Source organism: Pomacea canaliculata, linkage group LG14 (genome assembly GCF_003073045.1).
Source record: "Pomacea canaliculata isolate SZHN2017 linkage group LG14, ASM307304v1, whole genome shotgun sequence".
Classification (NCBI taxonomy): Eukaryota; Metazoa; Mollusca; class Gastropoda; order Architaenioglossa; family Ampullariidae; genus Pomacea; species Pomacea canaliculata.
Window position 1 is genome coordinate 17,378,296 of NC_037603.1, and position 26,203 is coordinate 17,404,498.

General features: G+C 43.4%; 1 protein-coding gene across 4 annotated transcripts in view; it reads right to left on the reverse strand.

Annotated features, from left to right (window-relative positions):
* Positions 1–26,203, reverse strand: part of LOC112555264 (neuroligin-4, Y-linked-like) — a 91,869-nt gene that overhangs the window by 13,318 nt on the left and 52,348 nt on the right. The window lies entirely within an intron of this gene.

Sequence of the window (26,203 nt, forward strand, 5' to 3'; positions counted from 1 at the left end):
GAAGCTTCTGGTGAAATATCTTCCAGTTTTTATCGATGTATATATCGTCAGACAGTCATATACATTTAATTTTTTTCACACCCTTCCTTTTGTAAAGGAACTTTCAAGATAATGGCAGGCTGGAACATTGTTTATATTGTCATCAGTATTCAATAACGGTAATAACAGGTTTACAACTTGACTAGAAAGTTTCCATTGAATGTGAGGCGAGGTCTGATGGCCACTACACCAGCCCACATGTTACAATAATATAATGTCTAGCATCTTACTAATGTGGGGCTGTACACAGGTCCAGTTCGAGTTAGTGGGCCAGCAGAGTTCTGCTGATAGTTCGCCAGATAATTACCTCCCCATTCCATCCTCTCTGACTGCAGTTGTTTGCCCCTGGTATCGCTCTAAGTCAGGTTCATCACGAGAAACGAAAAGAGGGTGTTGATGTGAGAGAGCAGACGACTCGGGCACTTCATTTGCCTGTGTTTACTCTCTCCCATCCCTCACAATCACCACTCGGCCACTCATTTCGTCTCTGTCAGAGGGTGAGGCCAACGATGCTGTTGGCAGTGTGTGGGATGAGGACAAGCTTGGTATCGTTCTCTGACAGTTCTGTGCACCTCGTCACCTCTGTCAAGTCAGTTATAGTCAAGACATTGTGAAACCACTTCAGTTTAGTCGCTGCCAAGACAGTTGTTAAAACTAAATTTTGGAAGGTGAGAGGACTTTGGTGAGTAAAGGAGCTCTACAACCTATTGTACATCATAATCGGGTGTGAACATTAGACTGCACTGCTGCTAGCCCTTGATCATTGGCTTCAGAAATATTAATTACGGTTAATATTGATTAATTAATTAATTAATTAATATTTGTTAATATTAGCAGTCAGAGCCTGTGGTGTAATGAGTGTGTTCTTGCAGATAGAGGTAGACAACTAGTTTTCATGTTTCTGTTGTATACATTTTCCCCAAACTTCAAAGTAATGAGATGTAACGGGCTTGATATCCTAAACAGCTGGTACTGTTAATACAGGAATGTTCACTAAATGCTTCAAAGCACCGAATTATACCATGGGCTAAATTAACAGGTGGATGGCATACCACATTGAGGCTCTGGTGGGTACAGGAGAAAACAGGTGTCAAGCCCTGTACCCAAAGACTTATTCTGTAAGCAGGCAATTCAGCCAGTGTGGCAAGGGCAGGTAGTGGAAATCTCCTACTCACAGAAGGAAAATCACAAAGAAATCTGACAAGATGATAATGATGTCCTCCTCGAGAGGGCCTCCTCCTCTCTCTCTCACACACAAAGAAACAAAGGGGGTAAAGAAAGAAAAAAGAATACATTTGTATTTATCCAAAACTCGTGCAAGCCTAGGCCGTCACTGAAGCTTTTGAATCATTCTTATTCCTAGGCGAGATAAATCTTTCTTTGAACCATGCAATAGAGAGTTCTTTCCCTCGCTATCCCGGGATAAAAAGACTTCCTAGTCACCCCCCCAAAAAAAAGGCATTCGACCTGAGTAACCGAGTGACAGTTGGATGGCAGCACAACTGAGCTCATGTGCCGGCGAGTAATCCATTACACAGCTCAAGCACCTTCAAACTGAACAAATCCGCAGAGAAAGTTGCTTAAACAAATATGGAGCAGTGTGTATTTGTGTTTGTGGATTCTAGCTGGCTGGACCCGTGGAGGGAGAGAACCCTAAGATAAGTGGGACGCTGACTAAGGTACATAACGATTGCTAGAGCGGTTATGACCAAACATTGGAACTGGAACCTTAATACTGAATATTAGGAGAGAGTGCGAGGAGGTATAATCTTCATACTTGGATTGTAAGATGTGAATATGTTGAGATTGATCGTGGGGAGTGCCCCGGATGTAAACATTGCATGTATGGTGGAGATTTTCGTCGCCTTTAGAACTCTGTGTTGAGGCGAGTTGTTTACAAATAAGTATTTGTGTTGTTTGTAAAGTTCTGAGCCACTCGATAACAAAATGAACAAGATGTGGGCAGCTTCCGGCAATCGTTTTGTTGTGTGCTGAAAGAACACGAATTTGTCTGGCATGATTGTGTAGTAGAGCCACCCTTGCCATGACATGTTAATAGTCATTTTTAATTTAATTTACCAAAGTAATAAGGTGTTGTGTTTGAATGTGTTTGAGCTGATGTCGTCTGGTGATGAGATGAGTTTCGTATCATCCTGCCTCTCGCTCCCTCCATGTGTCTGGTCTCTTCTTGTCTTTGATTCGTTTGAAGAAGCAGTTGAACGTCTGCGAAAAGCTGCGAGAAGACCGGGAGCTGTGCAATGTGACACATCACCAACAGGGTGGCACCACAGGATAGCAAGGCACCACAGAATAGCAAGGCACCACAGGATAGCAAGCACCATAGGTAACAAGCACCACAGGATCACAAGGCACCAAACAGAAAGGACTGGACACAGATGCCAACAGTCTTATGTCATCTGTCATCTTGTGGCTCGGTCAGCTTATGAAGGACAAGGAGCAGGACTGCCAGAGACAGAGTAAGGCAGTGACACAGTGTCTGGCAGTTACCAGCTTCTTTGTACCCAACCACAGCAAACAGTTCACACCATCCATCGATTCCAGACTGTGTTTGTGTCTAGAGAGTTTATTGAGGCTTAGGTGACATTATCTGACAATGACAGGAAGGTGGAGTTCAAAGAAACGCTGGTGGTTACCAAGAGTCAGAGGTCAAGTTCTCCGTGACACGGCCATCGTTCTTCCGATGCAGCTGCTGGTGTCAAGTAGTTCCACAGAAATATTTATTTGTTTGGTGTGAATCTGTGTCCTGAGGCTTTCAAGTCCACACACCAGACCATTTTAAAGTCGGTTTCCAAGAATATGAGGACTCAGTGTACATCCGACTCCGACCAACCTTCTGATGATTGTCACAGTTGTGAGGCGGAAAACCATTTCCTTGTTTGGATGAACTACAGACTATAGAAATCTTATTATCTTGAGCAGAAAATGTCCGGATAACAGAGCAAAAGGTGCAGTCCTATCGATACCAGGCTTTTCAAGCGAGTAATTCATGCTGTGCAATCAAGTGGAACAGATTTTCAAGGTTAAAGGCAACCGAGGAAAATATAAAATTTACAAACAACTTTTTTCTGTGTGTGCCTGAAGCACGTTTTGTAGCACCACTCTTCTCGAAAGAGGCAAACAGGCGAGAAAAGCGAAGAAAGCGAATAATGTGATTAGTTTTTCGCCAGGGACAGGGCCTTATCAACTTTATGTCTTCATAGATGCTGGTTTTATTTCATTTTCTCTCGCCAAGGGAAAATCGTTAAGGCGTTATGAAGGACTGCTTTGACGACCGTTTGGTGGCGGAGCAGTGGTGGCTCCAGGAGATCAGCTATCTCTTTTTATTTCAGAGGCTCAAAAAGACACATGCGCGTGTGCAAGCATACACACACTCAAATAACACACACACACACACACACACACACAGGCATGAATAATGGAATGAAAGAAGTTAAGACAGAAGCTAGAACTTAGCTGGTGGAAGTTTCTAGAGGAGGACACTACAGGACGAGAAGAAATGTAACCATCCAATGTTTTTGTGATTGGCAGTGTGTCAGGTCATCTTCTGTGTGATCAGCATTGTCATCATGTAACCTTCTTTGTATTATGTCCTTTTCTCATATTACTTTGAATGAGCTTGATATTTTGTCTCTAATTTTGTTAACTTTTGTGTAATGAATTAGTCCCTGCTGTCTTATGTTTTCCTTGCTTACCAAGTGATTACCAACTTGTCTTGTGTTTAAAAAAATTACAACCTTATGTCTGTATTTAATTTCTAGACCAAGAAAAGATGTTGCCCACAGCCTGAGCACAGACATGTCTGTCAGCTCAAACGGTCTCTTGAAACCTGTGAAAGACAAAGAACTCCAAAAGACCTCAAATGTCCAGCATCCCAGCAGAAATCTGTCAAGTTCCCAGAGACAGCGGATAGCATGGTGCTTAGAACATCTGACATTTGCACCATGGACAACAAAAGCCATGGTTTGTAGCGAATCATGAGAATTATAGGTGTCGAGTGCATCCAATATTTATCTGGAGAATCTTTCCTGGCCACAAAGCCGATTACACATAAACTAAATTCGAAACGACAAATATCGCTTCTGTCTTCATTTCTTTTCTGGTTTTTGTCTTTCTCCTTTTTTTTCATTTCCCTTTTTTCAGTGTGTCTGGGTAACAAGGGTGTCGATGATGTCTGCAGGGGGTGTTGAATTTCGAGGGGAAAAACAGACTGATTATTTAATTCTGTTCTCGAATTAGTATTTCAAGGTAATATTTCTATTCCCAGTCTCATAGCTCAAGGAAAATGCTTTCTGATCCATTTGCTTCATTTAGAAACTTCGAGAACAGGATCTCAACATTCATGCATAATAGAGGAAGATTTTTTTCTCTCTGTCTCTCACACACACGCACGCATGAACGCACAGTCGACTCGTGTATTTGTGTTGATATTTTCACTGTCAGCTGAACTTTATTTTGTATTTTTTTGTATCTGGAATTGTGTAGATAATTTTCACATCATGTCGGCTGCATTTATCTTTGGTTGTCCATGACTTCTTCAGCTTAACTAATGCATGCACTGTGTATGTATGTAAACTTTTTTGGTTATTATATCTATATATCTTGTATGTAATATGCTTGGGATAAGCTGTACATAGTCTTTAACAAATATTTATAACATAATATTTATAATTGCTATCAAGAAAATATTCACGGTCAAATAGTATCTTTGCTACAAAGACAATCTTTCTGGTTGAACTGTATTTTTGCTGACAATATTTATTTTTGAATCATACTTTGCTGTAAGAGTTTTTAATGTTTGATGTAAAGACTTTTTCGTTTGTATTTTTGCCGGGAAGACACTCTTATTGTGAATAATGTCACCAGGATCTCTCGTTTCTGGTGGTGATGTTGGTGTTGCCGTTAGTCAGAGTGCTGTGACCAGGGTGTTGCCGTTCCTAACTCCTCCATCCCAGTACTTTGTTACAGTGAGAACAAAAACTTTCATGCTTTGTCCCACTGGGAGAAAAATTACTTCCATTCCCTGTCATATTGCGAAAAGAAGTACTTTCATGCCTTGTCTGTCATATTGCGAGGGTCACGTGATCAGGTCCATATCTCTGTCCCAGTATTGAACACCAGCACCGGCAGCTCGTTGGCGCGCTGTGGCTGCCGGGAAATCACCAGGCTGCACGCGCTCCATGATGATGCCATCATCATCAACATCTGACCTCCTCCTCTCTCCGCACCACAGATACATGCTTGCAGCACGTGATTAAGGCATATGTTGGCATCTGATATTGCCCTGGCAAGCATTCTCCAAATCCACAAACACGCGCACATAACGGCCTCGGAATAAAGAAGATGGAGAGAGTGAAACAGACTGAGGGGGAGGCTGGTACTGCAGGAAAGATGAGAAAAAGAAAGGAGAGTATGGTAGAGACATGGTTACAAACACTGCAATTACTGTAAGTGTTTGTAGAGGGATGTGTTCAATACAAAGTTAGATTGTATTGTTTAATTCTGGTTGCCATGACTATGTCCGCTTGGTGGCGATGTGACTGATGAGAATGCTGAGTAGTTTAGGGCTGAACTCGGTGCTCACAGTTGTCTGTAGCCAATCATCTGCAGGCCGTAGATAACTCGCTTAATGAAGTGAATGTTTGCTGTTCTATAAAAGCCTGAAAAATTAGTTAGACGATGGGATGCTTGTGTTTATCTGAGGTTCCAGAAGTGACTCTTGACAGAATGTGATCAGGTCTCATTAAAGAGTTAATCTCACAAGTCTTCTCACAACGAACTCGGGGGCCATTATAGAGTTAATCTAACCGGTCTTCTCGTTTTTCATGGTCCAGTGGTTCGACACGGTCTGTCTGGAGGGAGAGGCAGCTGTCAGTTTCTTTGTTTTCTCACTCGCGGAATGTTTGAAGTGCCGTCAGATTCCCAATATCCCGGCTGTCAGTGCGGCCAGTCCAATTTTTTTAAGCCTTAAAAGGACGGGCACGCAAATCCAAGATTATGACAGAAAGCCAATATTGCAGTTCTTCAGAACAAAAGCCTAAATGTATTTTTTCAGAACGAAGCCCACAGACTTAGTGAACAGAGAAGGCAAACTGAATATGTATGTGCAATAGCTTTTAGTCCGTCTCCCTATCTGTCCATCTCAACGTCTACACCTTTTCTGATTTTTCTTTACTTCTTTCTCCACCTTCTTTTGAATATTTTAAAATTAAAATAAAAGGGTTCAAAGACATTCTGAATGTCTTCCACAAACCTTTCTTGCAGGCGAAAGAAGATACCTTGAACTCATTGTGTAGTATTTGTGGGTGCTATCTACAAAAACCAGACAAAGTTCTGATTGAAGATGAGAAAGAGAAGTAAAATCAGAACCCATCAAACCCACAAAGTTATTTATGTTTTGAAACTGCTGAATGTGCATTGAAAACAGCTCTCATTTAATCCATTTCATGAATATTCCTCTTTTAATTCACATTTTAAAAATTTTGCCAAGGTTGGTAGATATATATATGTATAATGCAAGTATGATTATGTAAAAAGTAGATATTTTCTTCCTCTTATTTATGTATATTCTAAGTATGGCACATGTATGATGTGAGTATGGTGTATGGATGACATAATTATGTATATATATAATGTAAGTATGATGTATGCATGATATAAATATGATGTGTAATGTATGCAGATACACATATACTGTATGAGTGTATGATGTATGGACAGGGTTGTCCATGGGACATATTTTTCTATCCCGTCCCATCCCGTCCCATGGCAATTTATGCCTGTCCCATCCCGTCCCATCCCACGGAATGTTTCCCATGGGATTCCTATGGACAACACTGAAAACCACTTTTCGGCTTTTGTTCTATAATTCCTGCTACTTCACATACAATAGATGATTCAGAGGAAAGATTTCAATCCTTGATGAATGAAATAACAGTAAATTTATTTTGCAATATCAAGTATCGACTACCATGGGAAATACAAATGTGTGCTGTCCCATCCCATCCCGTCCCATGGGACGTTTCCCATGGGATTCCCATGGGATTCCCATTCCTATGGACAACACTGTGTATGGATGAGTATGGTGCAAGAATGGTTTATGGTGTATGTATAAACATGATCTATGTAGATGTATGACATAGGTAAGGTAGATGTTTGATATTGTGTATGATGTCAGCATGGTAAATGTATTATGTCAGCACATATGATGTATGTATTTTAAACATCAGAGAAGCTCCGATTTTGAAGAATGCTCTAGGAAGGCAATATGTCCAAATATCCTTTTTCTCTACCTCGACTGACAATTAACTTCTCAAAAAAAGACAAAAGGGAAATTTGGTCTTGGCAACTAAAACATTTTGCCTAATGAGAAAGATAAAACAAGGAGTAGCAAGCGGCCGTTATAACCGGTAGTGTGGCACACAGCATGTCCTCAGGATGACGCGAGTGCTTAAAAGTCTCGTCAGTCCCAAGGGAGGCAACACCTCGTGACATGAGCACTGCTAAAACCAGACTAGGTCACGTGACGTCGTCATCGCCAGCCTTGACCAGCTTCCGCATCTTCCTATCATTCCTGCCAGTCCCCTCACTAGCAAGGACACGTGACTGTCATCAGTACACAATCACAACCTGTACTTACATGTCCGAGCGAGCAGTGCTTAACCACACGTGACAGGAGGAGGTGTCACAGAGGGGAGGGGTTCGTGTCCATATTGCTCACGGATATAATTGAAGAAATTGGATGGATGGATGAAGGCAAAACACGTCGCTGTATTTTGAGTATGTGTGTGGGTGGGTGGCTGGTGGGTAGAGGTGAGAGAGTGAGAGAATGAGACTGTAGCACTGAAGACAGAGCACCTGTCATATAATAACGCAGGTGTTCAATGTTTCTTTTCTCTCATACAAACATGGGAAAGTAGCAACAGGAGACAAATGGAGAGCAAAGAGATAAAAGTGTCCTAGTTAGACGCATTGGCATTTTGTCCTTTGTATTCTCTTTTTTCTGATTTTTCGATGCAAGTAAAGCTTTATTACCGGGTAAGAAAGATGAAGTAGGACTGACTTTTACCCCGAGGACTTCAGGAAGTGACAACTATGGACACTCACACTTAAATGAAACTAGTTTTCTGTCCCATGTGAGCTATGATTTAGAACTGAATACAAAGTTGGGAATACTGCAGTTGCAGTGATGATATTAATCTCTTGTAAGTGAAGCTACTGAATGCAGTATGAGATATTACAGTTTGCTAGTTTTACATATATTTACATGCGGGATGACTTTCAAGGAATGTTTGTATGGGTGGGAGCTCTCATGGTGGACGCTTCCAGTTGATGTATAGGTATCATCGAGGTGCTCCACTCGTATAAATGTTGAAGAATAAGATTGCCAAGAGCGAATTTTGTTCCCTGAAATCTTTGGGTTCCACTGTAGTTTTTCACAAGAAGTGGTAATATTAGCAATGTCTAATGGCAGTTATGTTTGAGAACCTAGGGTGTACATTAACGGCATGGGTTGAGATTGTAATCGCTATTCGACAGTTAATATTTTGGTGTATGAAGATAAAGTAGTCTTCAACAATACAGCGAGTTTAGGACAAAGTAGAATCACATTATTTTACCGACATTACATGCTTCATCTAGAAGATCAAAGACCATCACAGCTGTAATAACAGCCATTATCGAATGCCATCATCGCTGATGACAGGTCTTGAGACTAAGTGTTGCTGCCCTGCTGTCAGGTCCTCAACTTCAGGAGTTTGTATGATGTTCTAGTGTTTAGGTCCCTGACAAAGAAAGCCTCAACAAATAGTAAACATTGTTGTGTAATAGACAGACCATTGTTAAAGTCTGATGTAGAATGGAGAGTCAGCAGGCGGTAAACATCGCGAGACATAAACAACAGAATTATCCAAATTCAGTTTGTCTGATAAATCTGGTAATTATCGTCTTTATTAAATAATTATTATTTCCCTATTCACGGAAACACAAACAAATCGTCAGATGCAAACAAGTCACTTTGAAGATGTCATAAATTCAAGTTTCAACTATTTAAATGAAGTTAAATTTAGTTATTATGAGAAATGTAGTTATGTATGAGATAAAGTCACTGTCGATCGTTTGCTTATTCTCTGACATTCTTCACTCAACATCTTTATCCGTCCCACACACCCATCATCTCCTGCAACAGGTCCACACAAACTTCTGTCCAGAAGGAAAGAGGGATGCAGCTTTTACATCCGACTACTGCAAAAAAATAAATTTTAAAAGTTGGAAGAAAATTGCTGTACATGTGTTTTCTGTCGAACACAATAGAATGAACAAAATCTCATTTAGGAAAGTATGCGAGTGATGTGGATGGATGGTCCTGGCGCCACTGATGACGTGTGCAGACCTCCCAGCTGGCCTGAGAGGTGGTCAGTGAGGATGCTTGCCGCTGGTCTACGAAGGAAGTTGGTTGATGAATATGGCGCCGTGTCAATGTCAGGTCAGAGAAGGAGGGGGAGAAAGTTCAGAGTCGGGGAGGATGAGGAAAGTCGCAGGAGACAGAGGAGAATGCTGAGGGCCGATGACCGATGGCGCCATTGCTTTGTTGCACGAATGAGAGGACAACATGTGTGATTCGGTGTCACATTGAAAATATTACAGAAACATTTCCTTGAAGCTCAGGTCAGGACAGCGTGTCTTAATGGGACGATTTGCTACAGCTGGTCGAGTAATCGATGTCCTGCTGCCTTTGCTGAGAAAACGGAATTAATGACCTGCCTCCATTGACACCACACAGAAGGAATGGATGCTTCCTTCACTGAGAACACAAGACCTGCCTCCACAGGATGAATGACAGAATATCATGACACAAAATATCATGATGAATGATCCACAGACACAGGAGGACAACCCGACCCACGACAAACCAAACCACTTGACAGGCTGTGAAAAGCAAAGAGAAAATAAGTATGTAATGGAATGCAGCCTGACTGGTCATGTCATTGACTTCTTGAGTGTCAACTGTTACTTGTTGGCATCTTTATATACTGATGACTACGAAAGGCTTACCTGTGAAGAGTGTGTTGAAATGTTATTAATAGGCTAAGAGATATCCCTGACCTGTATGGGTCACCTAGGCCAGCATGCTAATATTGTGACTTGGCATGATTAAATAACCTGTGAAGGAGGGGAATATGATGGTACTATGACCTGGCAGGACAAGAACCTTGTTAAATGAAGCAAGAGCTCTGAGCGACTATAACAGCGGTCATTAAAACATAATCACTAGCTACTTTTTCAAAACAAATAATCGACAACATCCTTCATTCAAACAATAATATTGTTTTCCACGTAATTGTTATAAACAACCTGTCCATGATTTACCAAAAAAAAAAAAAAATAAAAATAAAATAAAAAAAATAAATAAATAAGACAATATAAAACTGTAGAGTTCAGGATAAATTTTGCAGTGCAACAAATTTCTCTTCTGCAAGAACTCATGCATCATTTTATTCTTCCTTTTGGGATATTTTCAGAACTTGAGGCCGCGCACGGTGCCAGGTCTAATTTTACACAACCACTTAGAAATATTGTGTAGGGAGCAAAGAGCCGAAAAAAGTTTTCAACTATTAACATGAATAGGTCAATACAAATCGCACTGGGGATCATTTACAGCATCCGGACCTACAGAGAGAAAGGTTAACGAAGGCAGCCGTGGGCACTTCTGATACGAATTCTGCCAATCCGATTTCTGAACAGGCCCAGCTGACCACCATTTGATCGCAAGCCGCCGTATTAAATTTATCGCCGATAGGGTCAAAGGTCGTCCGTCATGAAGGCCAGGACCGCTCCAGGCTGGAGACGGGCGAGGTGTCCAGCAAGATGCGCGAGTTCACTAACTCTAAGGAATAGAAATATGAAGAAAACAAGCATCTGCGCAGGTGTGCACCTGTAAGAGCAAGCAAAGATGGCGGTGAGTCAGCAAGGAGGCAATCAGTGTGATAGAAGGCAACAGCCGCCATGAGACTTGAGATCCGGACAAGTTGTTGCCAGTTAAGACCACCACCCGCTGTGTATTCACAAATCGCTGATCCCACAGGGAGTTCTCGTGACGGTAAGCCATAACTTCTTGCTGCAGTTATGTAAAATTGCAGATTTTTTGGCCCAGTAATTATCACTATTCCCAATACGAACAAGCTGTGTCAGAAAAAAGTCCTTCACACAGATTGAGCACTTTAAAAGAACTCATTTCACAAGTGTCTGGAGTAAGTTTCAACTAGTTGAACCACTTGGAGCTATCAAGCTGAAGTCTTTGACACTGTAAACTTATACCTTCGGATAATTTAAATTTAATTAACAGCTACACTGTCTGCGCAGACAAATAAATAAACAACAAAAAGCAAGAAAACGATCACCAGCTACTCTAAAAGTACTAAAAGACTCTTACAGGACAATTACATCTGAAAATGTGGCAGGGAAAACCAAGCTAGCCAAAGTCTGCTACTAATGTACCTACAGCACCTTCATTCGTTCTCGACACAGCTTTAATAATAACAGAGAAACAGCCCCGTGTCATCTGTCTCCATTAATCTTCTACATGCTCAGTGACGAGAAGAAAAAGTTGTCCATGCCACGAGTGTGTTAGCTGCTCATTACCAGCAGAGCGCGCGGCCAGACCCGCTGTTTAACGGATCCCGTTTAATGGCGCACGTTCGCTGATTTAAAGAGACCATTTCCATGCACAGCCAACCACCGACAGGCCGACCTTGTTGGGCGGCCATGATCAAATTGTCCTCCTTAGATTACACTCAGCATCGCCAATTCCACGGAGGTGCTGCAGCAACAAGTCGCGCGTGCACACACACAATCAGATAAGTAAACACGGACATGCGCAGATACTCTGTCCCCATCCCGAGTGTCGGACTCACCAAAGGCAACTACACCAATGATGGAGGTGAGTGGCACAACTTGCCAGATGTTTGGGTTGTTACTCTGTCGACATCGTAACAGTTATCTTCAGGTTTCTTTTTAATCCATCAACAGCGAAACTGGAGTTTGGATTGTTGCTTGACTCCTTTAAGAACAACCGCAAGTGTATATTTTACTAGATACCTAGACAACATCGAGACTGACAAATTGACTTTCTGTTCTCAGATACAATCCACGCCTACGCCGGGGTAAGAATTCCCTTAGTCTGGGGATCAGGTTAAATCGTGTCTTGGTACTGACAGACCGCACAGTAATAATTTCTTCTTGTGAAATTTGGATGGAACTGTCAGAACCTGTTCAAGCACCGCTGATTAAAATCGCGGTTAAAGTATTTTATGGTGTCACGTGATCCACATTCTTTTTCCCATGTTTTCGTCTTATGGAACTGTGGAGCACAGAGTAAGAACCATCACAACACTGTTATAGCAAGTCTTAGGTTTTATGTCTGGATATCTCCGAACGAATCATAAAGTGCATTGCCCTCTCACAGCCATTTATTTCACTTCACAAGTAGACAACAATAATGACAAACCAACCCTTGCTGTAAAAGCTCGGACATTATTTCATCAATTCTACTCGGTACCGTGTTTTCTGATTTGTTTCTGACCTGTCTGAATGTCCCTACACATCGGAGGACCTTGGGTCTGCGACACGAAGAATGGTGCAGTCTTGCCGAGTTCCCATTTATAAAAAGGTCGTTTAGTATTCAGAATGTAAATATTGCCATTGATCAAAATAATTCTTAAAAGGATATTTGGCCATGTGTCTTGGCGAGAGCCGCCAGCATTTTACAGGGATCCTTAATCTCTTGATAACCAATGCCACTTCATTTTGCCCAGAAGTTTTCTTGCCCCCGTGTCCCCTCTTCCAGTCAGGTTGTCCTCGTTTTTCTCAATTTTCTTGCCGGTGTCTCTGACCGTTGACTCGAAAATAGTCTATTTCTCTTTCTCCCGTACACCAGTGCCCTGTGCCAGATTGAGAAACTGTAGAATGCGGTTTGATTATTTCTGGGTGTCTGTCCAGGGTTTAGTTACCTTTCATTACTCTCTGGCATGCGAGGCCTCAGTGACATATGAACCCTGTTAGCATTACTGCTTGGCATGTGTTTATTATTTGTTACAATTACTGATTGGCATTAAACATTTCTGACAGCATTGCCTGCCATCTGGTAGATGTTGTTTATCCATGTTTGTCTTTTTTTCAGACGACAGAGTCAAAGGCTGTGTCTCGGGTGTCATGACAATGGTGTGACACATGGCACAGACACCAGCAGACAACCTTCACCCGAATGATGCTGAAATTACTGCAACCTTGATTTGACTTTTTGTAGCTAGAGATCGAGTGACCCCTGACATTTATAGATGCACGTGCCTGACATAATTGGTAATGATCCTGGCTGTAAGTTGGTAATTATCCTGGCAGTTGTCTGGTGAATGTCATAACCAATGCCCATGGTGTATAAAGGCAGGTATGTTAAGAATGTGATTCATGCACTCCTACATCTCCTTAGTGTCTACTCCTTAGACACATTTCCTTTGAAGACTAAGTGAAATCCAGCTGTCTGTGGCGATGGAGATCGGTAAGTATCATAATCACCATGGTCATATTTTCCAGACCCACCAATCATCTGTTGGATATTTTCCTCTACACGCAACCACACATGGCTTCGTCTTGCAGCAAGAAAGGTTTCAGAACAAATGGGGTAAAAAAATATTTATTCTGGAGAACTCTTTATCAGTTCTGCCTGTCCCCTACCTCTTAAATTAGCAACCGTTGAGCACAACTGGGAATAAATGCCATTTCCTGGCGCAACCCAATTAGCAACTGAAAATGAAGAAACGCGGACAAGTAAAATATAGTGCCAAGAAAAGAAACCAAATAAAAAAAAGAAGGGCTGGAGAGACGGAGAAAAAGGAACATAATTCTGAATGAATTAAGAAAAAGCTTGATGAGGTCGCGCGAGGCGAGATAGCACGCGAGAAGCACGACCTCCACGCATTGGCGAAACATTCAGACCGGCTGGACGGCCGGACCGGTCCGCTCCGTGGTCCGTGTGCATCAACAGAAAACATGAATGTTGGGAAATGTGAGCAAACGTACACAACACTGAATGCAAGATGGCAAATCAATACTCGGGACATGAGACTCAAACCTGCCGGTGTGACCGTGGTTAGGGCCGGGACAAGGCGAGGACATTAGAGTCCAGGCACGAAGGAAGGACGCAGCGCTCGAGAGAAGCGCGAGAAAGTCGCCACAAAGAATCGCCAATTGCAGCAGTGTAAGGAAATCTTTGACCCGAAGGCATCGGAAATACATCAGGGCTGACAACAAACAGGAGGGCGCCACTCATCACCTCGCATCACGGAGCAGCACTGACAGACTTACGGCCCGCAACTCTGTGTGAAGAGTGAAAGGTGCTCAGCTTACTTGGGCGATGGCGGAAATTGATCCCGAGCTCCATTATGCTCGCCTTTAATGTCTGTAACTTCCGCCTGCTTGTAAAAAAGAATGTTTTCAGTAATAACTACAAATATCTTTTTTTTGTTAGAGACATGAGAACATTCTTGTGGAAACTTCAGTAAGCTGAGGACAGTCTTCTGGTGATGATGCAGGTGCATGTACCGGTGGTTTGGTCTGCTCACAGGTGTGTCTACTCACCATTTCTACTTCCTGTAGCTGTTGGTATCATTTGGTTTGCTATTACAGGGTGAGCTACCCTAGTAAAGTAAGAAAACTCGGTGTAAAGTCCAAAAGCATGTTATAACTGAATCATGGCGATGTTGACCGCTTACTGTCTTTATATTCTACAATATTCAGACAGATAACAGTCAGGTAGTAAGAAAAAGCAGTTGCAATAGGTTAAATAATAAACTGTCCTGTTTGTCAATCTGGAATTTACATTAGCATGTGGTATGTACTTCCCTCTTGTGGCTAATATCTACCCGTCTTTCCACATGCACGCCACCCATATCTACCCAGTACTGCACCATTCCGCTTGAGTTACATAAAACTTGTTGTCTGTGGGAGTCGATGAATTGCACACATTTCATTTTTCTCACAACCCGTCTCTCCCTCTCCCACAATGGAGAACAAATAACAAAAGAGCAACACTGGACTGATGGATTGTGAGAATATCCGGGTGTGTCTGGTGGTGATGATCTGTGTGGCAAGTATTTATGTGCGACAGTGTTATTGGTTGCTTTTGTTGTGCTTTGCATTTTTTATTTATGATTAGCTATAACTGTGTGAGCTGCTTATTATTTGTCATCTGGAACAACTAGCTTTGTAACAACAACATTAACATCAGCGTCTACAGCACGTGTTCTCGCTTGACAGTAGTACAGTAGATAAACAACTACAGTAGTACAGTCATAAACTGGAGGATGGAAGTATATTATTGGGAAGGAGAGACAGGAAGAAGGGGGAGACCACCGGCGGCTGGAGGTATTGACGGAGGTCATTCCCAGGTCAGCCTGGAAAGTTTCGAAGGCGCTGACTGTGGGAGGAGATGGAGGCCGGGTATTTCAAACCCCGGGTCAAGAAACCCAAAAGAATTGGAGCCCGAATTTGTTTGCTGTGATCCGGGGCACATACAACAAGCCTGCATGGACAAATAGGAGTGACTAGGCTGGTAGGCTGCCATCTCGGAAAGGTATCCTGCGGCCAGACTATGGAAGCCAGGAGGACACACTGACCGTTGTACAGCCTCAGATGGCAGCCGACAGCAGCTCACGGAGGATGTTGTATTGACAGAAGACAATGCGAACAACCTTGCTGTCAGCTCCTGTGAAGCTTGTGGAACATGCAGCCAGAGAGGCCAGCAGGAAGTTGCAGTCGTCAAGCAGGAACAAACCAGAAGCAGACATGAGCTTACTGATGGAGATAACCGTTTAAGAAATGTCAGATATGGCTGACCTGGCAGAGCTCGTGGACTTACAGACTGAAATGATACGACTGTCCACTGTAAGGGGTACTTCGGTTGTTACACCAAATTTTCTCATTCCTGGGAGCAGGGCCGCCGAGAGCCAGCCCGGGCCCCGGGGCAGACCTCTCCGGGCCCCTTGTACTTGTAATCGTAAATTATTTTCCCAGTATATAATGTATGTTTACAATTCGAATCTCAATATCTACACTCAAACTCAACTTGTGCATGTGTAATGCTTGGGTATTCTGTCCTTAGACCTTTCTTTAAAAGAAAAAGAAAAGAAGAAGAAAAAAAAAAATCCACTGACCAAGGCCGGGCCCACTTGACAGCCGCGGGCCCGGGTACACCAGACCCCCCTGTCCCCCCCTCTCGTCAGGCCTGCCTGGGAGAGTAAAATGCTCGCACAGGCAGTGCAAGAACATGACTCCAGTTAAAAAAAATCATGGACTTTGCATGTAAGATATGAGCAGGCTGCACGGGAGTTCGTATAAAAAGTTGTATGACTGTAACCGGCAAATGGACCTCGTTACAAATGCTGACATAACACAGCACAAGTTTGTAGGACAAGTCTACAGAAGAAATAGTCACGACTGTCTTTACTTGTCCACCAATATAAAACAGTCCTGATTGTCTTCTGATGCACCCATACAAAGAAAACTGATCAGAAACATAATCCACCCGGTAGAGATAACACGAAAGGTACCAGCTTATCTCTCGAAACCTTGAGTACATCAATGCTTAAACACATTAGGTCACCAAATGACATCTATATAGTGACCTGCATAAATAATTGTGTACTAACTTGGTTTATCTGTATGTACAGTATTACTGGGTGACAAGCGCGTGCTGGCTTTCACGGGAAGTTAGATGCTCCGCCTACCTCGTCCTCAAGTCTTCAAGTCCTCAAGTCTTCAAGTCTTCAAGTCCTCAAGTCCTCAAGTCAGACATTAATACTTTCCCATCTTCCTTCTAGTCCCTCCCGTACATGCATGAGATGGATGGTGAATGAGCCACTCAGACTGCAGTAGGTGAGCCAAGCTCACCTCATGAAATCTTCTCTGACCTTTATATGTCTCACGCGGTCTGTGTATATTTGCTTCTCTTCTCCCCTCTTTGTTTTGTAAAGCGCATCAAGATATTTAGAGAATTATCTATTCCAAGAAGATGCGTTCTTTAAGTGCATCATCATCATCATAGTCATCATCGTCATTGTCTTTTATGATGTCCAATGATAATGAAGCAATTTATGATGAACTGTTGCAATAGATAAACTGTTGGGCAGCTTCAGTAAAGCCGCATTATCGCAGTGAGTAGTGTTTGTATAAGTGTTGTAATTGTTTCTTTTGATTTTTACCTACAGAAAGTGTAGACAGTGTTAGGTCCATAAATTTGCTTCGCGGTTTGAACCAAGCTTGGAGTCTCGATCTGGGCTCGAATCTGGGTAAAAAAGTTAAAGCAAATAAAACGGGTGAGGAAGCTGGTCTCTCGGCCAAGTAGCTGTATCACTACATCCAGTGGATAGCCGGGTAGCTGTGAGTGTCACTACATCCAGCAGATAGCCGGGTAGATTGTGTCACTACATCCAGGTGATAGCCGGGTAGCTTGTGTCACTGCATCCAGCAGATAGCCAGGTAGCTGTATCCCTACATCCAGTGGATAGCCGGGTAGCTGTGAGTGTCACTACATCCAGCAGATAGCCGGGTAGTATCGAGTGTTAATACAGCCAGCAGACAGACCGGGTAGCAGGGTCACTAGACTGTCGGGTACCTGTGCTTATCACGTCCACAGACAGACCGGGAAGCTGGTGCTGATGTAGACGGGTGGGTATATCCGAGTGCTGCTAAAAGGCCGCTAATGGTGCGTGTCGTTCCCGTCAGTCCCAGACCGGAAGCTGTGTGCGTGTGACTGTCTCGTGCACAATACCCGACTCGTGATACTCTGGTCCATCGTAGGTTGGGGCAACCAGGTGGGGGCGACAGGAAGTGGACATGAAGGTGTGATACTGTTTCTCACAGTATTTTACACTCGCATACACGTTCACACTGACTCCTATCCTACTGTGGAATATATTTCATGTGAAAAGGATTCATTGTCATCAGTGCAAGAAACAACTTGTTTTTCAAAAACTGATCCCCGAGCAACATGAAGCTGCCTGTATTGATGAACATACAAATAAAAACTGAACAAGTGGCTGGCAATCAAAGCTTTTTTGTTTTGTTGGCTGAGTGGTTTGTTTGCCTTGTTTGCGCCTGACCGCCATTTTTCGTGTTACAATTATTGTTGCCATTACTTTCAGCACGGTTGTTTCTTTTGCTGATGTTTTTCTCTTTTGGGATGGAGGGAAGATTTGCAGAGATTGATTGTAAGGTAGCACGACATCCCCTCTCTCAAGTGATGGCAGTTAGAATTCTTGTCTTGCTGGCACCTCACATTCTCTCCATTGTGGCTTGCCATCCACTCTCTCCCTTACACACTCTTTCCCTGCTCACTCCATCCCTCCAGCCTGTGTCTTTCATGAACAATTGCATCTCGTATCCAGACATAACAATGACCATGAATTAAGATCCTACTGACACTTTTATGAGCAGTCAAACTATACCAAGGATCGTGCACGGCATCTCCGAGGTATCGGGTCCAGCTGAGAGCATTTTATGTTCACACCCTCGTCATACTGAGTAAAAACAAGTCAGTCCAATGGCAGGATAAAAGGTGATCAAGACAAAATATAAAAATATCTAGCAGCTTAACATCAAGTCACTAGAGGGCGACACAGTAAAATAAGTCAAATAGCTAAGGAAGGTGGCCAGGCTATGGGGGAAGAGGATCAAGTGGCTAGAAATGGACATAGAGAGGGCAGCAAGGTGTCTGACTAGTTTGTCAACAGCGGCCTGTGCACAGCGACAACAACGGAAAAGGACGAGCACACCCGAGCCACGACCACAGCACCACGTAGCACCACGACCCAGCAGCCAGAAGCACGATCTACAAACATGGCCATCGAGCCTCGATGTGAATGAGTCAATTGTCGCAGAGATGCCACAAAGATGGGGCTGGGTGGATGATGGTAGAGGGAGGAGGTATCGCGGCCCGAGCCGCCGCCAATGGCGGTAATTGTCTTCATGTAGGGGGAAATATCAGATGTGATACTATCTAACGATTCCTCTCCGTTTTTGCATTGATCAGAGCTTTTCTCTCAGTCCGATGTCGTGCCTTTTGGCGGCTGCCGAAGAAAGCAATCGTCTGCTGGCCCTGTTTTCGTTAGACATCTCTGCGAGGCTAAGAGTTTCGCCTCTCCACTGTGGCCGCGAGGGATTCCACTATCCTCCTTTAATATTTCACACGAATAATGTCCGCACGCTCCGGCACACAGCTCCACACTGGGCACAGCTCTCGACAGACTTCCTCCAGCAACACAATAATACTACTGAGGTCACATGGCTATGTTAATATGTGTGCCATGTATGTGCCCTCGTAATACTAACTAAGTAATTATTTGTAATAATTTGACATCAGTTCCATCTGGATACCACACTGTACCTCTATAGTAATTTCAACAATTTCCGACCGCCGAAACTTTCACTCTTGTCTTGTAATTCAAATTCAGCTTGCCCTATATATATATAAGTTTATATATAAGTTTAGCTTCAGATGGGTATCACAGTTGAGTCCTACTATCCACGGGCACAAACTCTTTATTGGCAAAAGATGAATACATACAGATTTCTTGCATTATCAATTTCAGATGCATCGTCTGTACTTGTACATGGAGTTAAAATATTTATCCACTGGTAAAATTGCCCTGTTTAGGATGTTAGCTCAACATCAAGCACTCGATTCACGAGAAGCAGAGTATAGCTAACTACCCGACCGGCATGGCGGGTGGTCCTGATAAAGGGAGCCAGACCGTGGGTGTTGTTAGCCCACACGCGTGAAGCTGGGAACCCTACTTACTTCTTACATGCAACTCAAACGAAAAACATTTTTCAAAAATTGAATAAAACACAATTTTCTAAAAGAAAAGTTTATTCAATATGACCAAATGATGTAAACTATTAGACAATAAACATATTAGTTTATAGTTTACTTGACAACAGGATAGGTAGCACAAGCCGATACCTAGTGTCGTGTTAATGCAGGTGACGACAAAGGGAGATCACAACAGTGACGGGAAATGGGGGTCAGGGGGCATAACTCGCCTTCCTGTTCTTCCCTGACCCCGGGATCAGCCCAGGCGTGCGGTAGACACGGATCAAAAGAAGTTAATCAGAGAACGATTACAAGGCTAATAGATGGATGTTGACGGCCCCCGTGAAAATCTGTTTTCTGGCCGAGACTGAGAAACATCGCAAAGGTTAGCACTGTGCGCACGCACACACGCATTTCTGTACACACACACACGTACACACACACACAATCTCACACACTCATATGCACACACGCATGCACGCATTATCTCTCACACTCGCATGCACGCACGCATAAACACACCTGCGTGCGCGAATGTTCAATCGCTCGGTCATGTAGACATAAGCCCAGAAGCAGTTGTACAACATGGAGTGTGAGCAGTTGTCCCCTGAGTAAACGGATCAAAGACCTTTTAAGTATTAGAGAGAGAGAGGAGGAGGTGGATGCCATCAAGTCCAAGAAATAACTTTTCTCATCTCACTCCGCAATGTGAGCCGCGCACAGGAAGTAGTCCCTGAATAGTTTTACTTGCAGCTTGTCGACATTCTACACCGGCAGTGTCTGAACTCTTGCCACGTTGATTGAGATTATTGATATTATCGATATTGTTATTATTATCATCAACATCATCACTAGTTTAAAAAAGTGATTTATTTGAAAATGAGAATGATTATGACAGGCAGAAACGATCTGATGGAACTGGTGCTGAAATAGTCAAAGGTTTGGTCTGGCCACTATGATGATTTAGTGGTCTATAATATGAAAGACTAGGAGAGCATCTAGAAGAAGAAGAAGAAAAAGAAGAACTTATTTATTTGTGAAGTGACATTACACTAGGAATTTTATTTCCTGTTGGCTGCCACTGACACGACAAACACCTATCACACCTACATTTTCAGACACCACTACTCATAATATTATTTCTACACCGAAACATTATTGCTTAATATTTCGGGAAATTATTAAATAAACAGCATTTGAGGAACAAATATAAAATAATTGAGGCTAAATATACAATTAGGAGAAATACCTCTATGTGCAAAATATGGGTTAAAAGTAAATATAAAATGACTACGAATAAGGCTGTGATGTATATATGAAAGTAGTAGACGAACGTATACAGGGTGGGCACATGAAATGTCTGAGAGAAAATCCATGGCTACATGCATAAAATGAACACCCTTGGAAACGGATGCTGTAGATGTTTACAGTCAACTTCCCACACCGCCAGCGCCATTGACAGGAAGCATTTGCTGTTCAAAGACAAGACTGGACCTGGTTTCCGAGCACGTAGTGTACAGAGCCCGCCGTCTCCCTGGGGAACGAGCCTCGTGGCGAAGAGATCTCTTAATCCTGTCCCCACCCTCCGTGACGAGTGGCCTGTTGGCGAGGTCTGTACCCGTGCACTCGCTCTTCTTGGGGGGTGGAAGGGTTGGAGGAACAGCGCACCGTTAGTCGGCGCTAGAATCGAGGAGCTACGTGGTGCTACGTGGTGCAACGTGGCGCGAGCTGTTTTCCTCCCTTTTTGAGCCTCTTCTACCTTGCTTCTCTCCTCTGACTACTGACGTGGAGGACATGGTGAAGGTGCAGGCTGGGTAACCGCTTGCCGCCATTTGCTGATTAATCCAGCGCTGCATGCTGCATGCCGCTCACGAGCCGCTGCCACTGATTAAATAATGCGTCGTAATCAAGACCACAAGTGCACGCGGGGTGCACGTGAGAAATGACGTCTATCACCCTGTCTACGTTGGCGCTGGTAGTGAGGCCAGTGACGTCAGGCTGTGAGCCGTTACACGCTGCTCGTTACGCAGTTGCTGATGAGGATTCTCAACCAATCACAAGCGAGAAATATCGGACACACGCATAAACCACAAGCTAGAAATAAAAAAGGTAAAGAGACACGTGATCCACGCATACACCTAATAAACAAAATACTTCATAATAAAGTCTTGCACCCTACTAGTCCTTTAAACACACCCGGATGTACTACAGGGTGGACTAGCATGACAGGCTTGTGTCCAAGCGTGAGTGTGAGTCAGTTGGCTTGAGGTGAACAAAGCAAACAGCTGAAAGCTTTTTATCAATTGCGGTTTGCAAAGCTGCTTCATCAGCCGCTTAGATGTCTGGCAACAATCGATGACAAAGACATGAGCGTGCAGCACCACCTGGCGGAAGGGTGAGACAAGGGGACAGCAGGAAGTAGGCGAACGTGGATGTATATTATATAGTCCAATAAAATAAAGTGAGATTTGAAACACCTGAATGAAGCAAGCAGGTAACCGCATAAACACAAATAGAGGCCAGTGCTTGAGATAGTAGGCGAGTCTTAGAAGTGTGAACAGATTGTTTCACAGATAAATCAGCAAGTTGATGCTAGGTTCTTCTGAGCACACACCAGGCCCAACAGTCTACAATGTTTAACGAATTTCCTTTTGAGTTGCTAAGCCACTGGAACCAAACTTGGCCACAGACTTCCGCTCAGAGCATGACCTGAGCATACACGTGCAGCTCACCTTAGCAAGCCGCTTGCGTGTGGTTACAGATGTAGGTTACAGGTGGAGACTGGTACTGTAGGTTACAGGTAGAGACTGTTGTAATGTGGGTTACAAGTGGAGACTGTGGTACTGTAGGTTACAAGTGGAGACTGTGGTACTGTAGGTTACAAGTGGAGACTGTGGTACTGTAGGTTACAGGTGGAGACTGTGGTGCTGTAGGTTACAGGTGGAGACTGTGGTACTGTAGGTTACAGGTGGAGACTGTGGTGCTGTAGGTTACAGGTGGAGACTGTGGTGCTGTAGGTTACAGGTGAAGACTGTGGTGCTGTAGGTTACAGGTAGAGACTGATACTCTAGGTTACAGGTGGAGACTGTGGTACTGTAGGTTACAGGTGGAGACTGTGGTGCTGTAGGTTACAGGTGAAGACTGTGGTGCTGTAGGTTACAGGTAGAGACTGATACTCTAGGTTACAGGTGGTCAGACTGTGTGCTGTACAGACTGCAGTCTCCACCTGTTTCTAATGAGATCTCGACCTCGATTTCTCTCTTCTCCTTTTTCCGCTTTTTGCTTCTTTGCTACTCTTTTCTTTTCGGAATCACGATATTCTCAGTTCTTGTTTGTGTTTTCTTTGTCTTCTATTCTCGTTAGTACTGTTTATTCTTCCATCCTTTGTATTCTGTCCATGTTCTTTCATTATTGTTTTATGCGCTAAGACCATGCTCCTTCAAAGTGTTAGAAAGCCTTTACTGAAGTGCTGAGATACTGACAGAGGGTCCGACAGTTGTGGTTCAAACACCTGCACTGGCGCGTGCACACACAGAATTCACACGAGCACAGACAATGTGAAGTAGAAATAGTTTGAACTTTGAGACCTCTCCCCGTATTAAGTAAGCTCTCGCAGGTTCCTTTGATCAAAAGCCACAGATGGCAGGACGCACGGAGGCGCTGGCAGCGCGTGCAGAGAGATTAGTGTTCATCAGCAAAATCTCTCACTCTCAGCTCGGCTTGCACACTGCAGGAAAAGAGGATTAGACTATAGGGCGGGAGGATATAAGGCTACAGCTCTCCCTACAGACTATCTGTAGCCCTATAGACAGTGGTGGTCTACTGATGCAGCGCTGTGCTGTAGCCCTATAGACAGTCGTGGTTTGCTCATTTCACTTCTGGATAAAATGTCGGTTTGTGCGAGTGGTGGAAGGGGAACAAATCGACTAGAATCACTAGATCGCTATGATGTAGCCTTAGTTTGAGTAAATATCTACAACCACAAATAAGTCATGCTTATTTATCAAGCAGCCAGCCATGCTTATTGTTTATTTTGATTGGTGCATCTTTCCCCCTGGTTTAATTTTCACGAAATGCTCTGAAAGTGAATTGATTAGAAAATGCTGTATGTGTGAAGTGATTTCAGAATGTGCAGTACTTCAATTAAAAAACAAACAAAAAAAAAACCCTTGTACGCCGCCTCTACCCGCTGAGCACATAGGTCAGTATGTGCACGTGCTTCGCTCTGTCCGCGTGCTGACGAGGGCGTGCGCGGTTGCCTTTGAAGCTCGTGTTGTCGAGAAAGACATGCTTTGAAGCCAGCAGGCATGCGCAGTCAGCAGGAAGCAGGGTCTAAAAGACAGGAGGAGGATTATGCAGCTGAGCTTGGTGAAGCTGTCGAATTATTGGGTAGCTGTCATTTCAGAATGACGATATATCGCCAAAAATTATGAGCAATTTTTTCTGATTTTCTATTTATCTGCGTGGAGGAAACGCCCAAGTAGTATTTTTAAAAACGAGGAGTTTTCATGTGTGAAGACAACCAGCATCCTTCTCTAGAACTGTTCTCTATAGCTTACAGTCTATTTATAGAGAGCAAGAGACAGCAAAAAAAAAAAAAAAAAAAAAGAGCAAGGAACTAGAGACAGCTGCAAGACAGAAAAGACACAAGGACAGCTGCAAGACTGAAAAGATACAAGGGCAGCTGTAAACCAGAGAATATCTACAAAGACAGAAGAAGGCATCACAGAACGAGAGACGGGCAAATTAACCGTGCACCGTGGTCGCCCCAAGTTTTGAAATCCAATCTGAACAACTTCCCAAACTGGCTATCTGGCCCCTAGAGGTCCTTCCCGAGAGAGGAGGGCGAAATCGATGTATTCACCACTCGTATCGATTATGCAGCGTGGCGCCCTCTGCCTGCAGTTTCTTCTTGCAGCTGTTGGAGTGTTTTCGCGAATCTCCAGGCGATCACTTCTGCACGCGGGCCCCTCATCCCCGAGTGTTGCGGGTCTCGCCGAGTTGGAGGCTGCCTTTGACACTTACGACCCGATAATCATTCATCATAGTCTCCTCAACCCCTCCTTCCGATCCCATAATACTCCCGGGAAGGACATATAGTAGCTATCTTTGGCTGGTAACGACATTGCTGCTTAGACAGGACAGAACAGTCAGGCGATCCCAGAACAACAATTATGCATGTTGATAGGTATATACAGCAATCAGATACAAGTGATAAGTCAAGCACCACGTATACAAGAACTAAATATTCCAAGTGATCTGGGCAGCTGTACAACTGATAGCAGCTGGCCAGCTGCACCATCTGGACATGGACAAGCAGCTGACAAACAACAAGCTCCATCACACAACCGTCCTTTAAAAAGCATGCTTCTCTACATATTCCTATACACAAGTATGTGGATCCAAAGAGTCACATATATAGATAGACCAGAGGGAGGTTTTAGATAAGTATATGTCTTCCAAACATTGGACTTCTTTGAAGTCTCGGCGAAAATGACAGTTTATCACCGACAATCCCTTCCTTCGATCAAAGGCTTAAAATAAAATGCTGAATAGGAAATTGCAACAAATGTTGCATTGTCTTTTTTCTCATTCTTCCCAAGTTTTGGCTCAAGGTCTGGTGGGGGAATTTTTCTGATGACTGGATAAAGCGAAGTGCAATTTCGGCACAAATCTTGCGGGGTGGGTAAGCCACCCGTTCTCACGATACGCGCCTAGAAACATAGTCATGCACAGACAAAGCTCAAACTCGTCCCCACGTTTGTATACAAACACACATAATTAACATTTAATGAATTTCTGTGCATCTTGATGTTTGTAGGTGTGTATTTCAAGAACGAAAAGGGGGTTATTCGATTTTCAAGATGTAAAAGTCAGTAGGTAGTGATGCCGTATGACAGAGAAGGACATGACAATCAGGCAAACATACAAACAAACATACAAACACACATACACAGTAAACATTGCTAGGAAGATGAATCAACACAGAGAGAAGAAAATAACAGTCAAGGTAAACCAATTACAACAGGTGTTTCACAAAGAGGTGTTTAAGCCCCGATCACAGAGCATGTAGCATCTCCACTGGATGGAGAGACAGAGACAGTACACTGCAAATACTGGAGGCAACCAGAGAAATATCTCTTGGAAAAAAGCTTTGGCAAAGCTCGACCGACTGAACTCACAAAGATTAACTCTTTAGGCAAATAGACCGAGCAAATGTCTCCTCAACATTTCCTCAGAAATCATGGACGGCGGAGTCCATCTCCCCATTAGAAATATTCA